This window comes from Rutidosis leptorrhynchoides, chromosome 10, assembly GCF_046630445.1.
Source record: "Rutidosis leptorrhynchoides isolate AG116_Rl617_1_P2 chromosome 10, CSIRO_AGI_Rlap_v1, whole genome shotgun sequence".
Classification (NCBI taxonomy): domain Eukaryota; kingdom Viridiplantae; phylum Streptophyta; class Magnoliopsida; order Asterales; family Asteraceae; genus Rutidosis; species Rutidosis leptorrhynchoides.
Window position 1 is genome coordinate 232903888 of NC_092342.1, and position 2519 is coordinate 232906406.

A 2519-nucleotide genomic window follows, 5' to 3' on the forward strand; every position below is an offset into this window, starting at 1 on the left:
CTTTTAAAATGCCCAAAGAGCATCCTCCAATTTTATAGACCACTCCTTCGGATTTGCACCTACAGTTTTCTCCAGAATATGTTTTAATGCTCAGTTAGTGTTCTCAACTTGTCCACTTGTTTGTGGATGATAAGCTGCCGATACCTTATGAGTTACCCCATATCTTTTAAGAACTTTCTCAAGTTGAGCGTTGCAAAAATGTGTACCCCGATCACTTATCAAAGCTTTCGGTATTCCGAACCGTGCAAAAAGACGTTTCAAAAAGTTGACTACAACTCGTGCATCATTTGTTGGGAGAGCTTGCGCTTCCACCCATTTAGACACATAATCAATAGCAACGAGTATGTAGAGATTATTATGAGATTTTGGAAAAGGGCCCTTGAAGTCAATGCCCCAAATGTCGAAAACTTCGCAGACTTGAATGACATTTTGTGGCATCTCATTGCGTTGACTGATTCTCCCGACCCTTTGACATGCATCACAGGATTTACAAAGAAGATGGGCATCCTTGAAAATAGAAGGCCAATAGAATCCAGCCTCGTAGACCTTCCTTCCCGTGAGTTGAGGTCCGTAATGCCCTCCTGTAGGCCCTGTGTGACAATGGAGTAAGATTTGTCTAGCTTCATTCCCGAATACGCACCTGCGTATTACTCCATCGAGAGAATTTTTAAACAGATGTGGATCCTCCCAAAAGTAGTATTTAATGTCGCTAAAGAATTTCTTTCGTTTTTGATACGACAGTACCTTTTCAAGAAATCCACATACCAAATAGTTCGCAATTGGTGCGAACCATGGTATTCCATCACTCTCGATCTTCATGAGATGTTCGTCAGGAAAGTCATCATGTATCGCGGATTCATCGAGAGTTTCTAGCTCAGGATTCTCAAGGCGTGAAAGATGATCGGCGGCAAGATTTTCTGCTTCCTTTTTATCTCAGATTTCGATGTCAAACTCTTGCAGGAGCAAGATCCAACGAATTAAGCTTGGTTTGGCATCTTGTTTTGAAAACAAGTACTTAAGAGTAGAATGATTGGTGTAGACAACCGTTTTTGCTAGAACAAGATATGATCGAAATTTATCAAAGGAAAAGACTATAGCAAGGAGTTCCTTTTCAGTGGTTGTGTAGTTCGTTTATGATCCTTGCAAAGTCTTACTAGCATAGTAAATGGGTTTAAATCATTTTTCTATCCTTTGACCTAAAACGGCTCCTATTGCAAAATCACTTGCATCACACATGGGCTCAAATGGAAGGGCCCAGTTTGGAGCTATCATGATTGGCGCATTGGAGAGCTTTTCTTTAAGAATGTTGAATGATTTAATACATTCGTCCGAGAAGACAAATGGATTATCTTTTTCGAGGAGTTTGTTCATTGGAGTGGCAATTTTAGAAAAATCTTTAATGAATCGTCGGTAAAAACCGGCATGCCCTAGAAAACTCCTAACTCCTTTGACATTGGTAGGATGTGGAAGTTTAGCAATTACATCAACTTTTGCTTTATCCACTTCAATTCCTTCACTTAAGATTTTATGACCTAGAACGATGCCTTCTTTAACCATGAAATGGCATTTCTCCCAATTAAGAACAAGATTTGATTTCTCGCATCTAATAAGCATTCGTTCAAGATTTAAAAGACACGACTCAAAAGAGTCACCGAAGACTGAAAAATCATCCATGAAAACCTCCATGCATTCTTCTATCATATCATGGAAAATCACCATCATGCACCTTTGAAAGGTTGCAGGGGAATTGCAAAGTCCGAATGGCATGCGTTTGTACGCAAAAGTGCCATATGGGCATGTGAAGGTGGTTTTCTCTTGGTCTTCGGGTGCGATTGGGATTTGAAAATACCCTGAAAAACCGTCAAGGAAACAATAGTAACTGTTTCCTGCTAACCTTTCCAACATTTGATCGATAAAAGGTAAGGAAAAATGATCTTTTCTGGTGGCGTCATTTAATTTTCTATAATCAATGCAAACACGCCATCCAGTTATAGTCCAAGTAGGAATAAGCTCATATTTTTCATTTGTGATCACGGTAATGCCACCTTTCTTAGGTACGCATTGCACCGGGCTTACCCATGGACTATCAGAGATGGGATAAATTAAACCTGCATCAAGTAGTTTAATTATCTCTTTTTTCACCACATCTTGCATGTTAGGGTTTAGTCTTCGTTGACGTTGCACACAAGGTTTGAAATCATCTTCCATGAGAATTTTGTGTGTACAATATGAAGGACTTATACCCTTGATATCTTGGATCTTCTATGCAATAGCTGGTTTGTGGGCTTTTAACACGGAAATTAATTGAGATGTTTCGTTTACAGAAAGGGAGGATGAGATGATTACAGGTAATTGAGATTCATCATGCAAATATATGCGTATTCCAAATGGTTTGGAAGTGGCTTTAATTCCAATGTTGGTGGTTCTTCAATCGATGATTTGTACCTGTATCTGTCTTCCTCTTTCAGAACTTGAAGTTCTTCTGTTGTTGGTTCGTATTCATTAGCCATGAGTGTAGC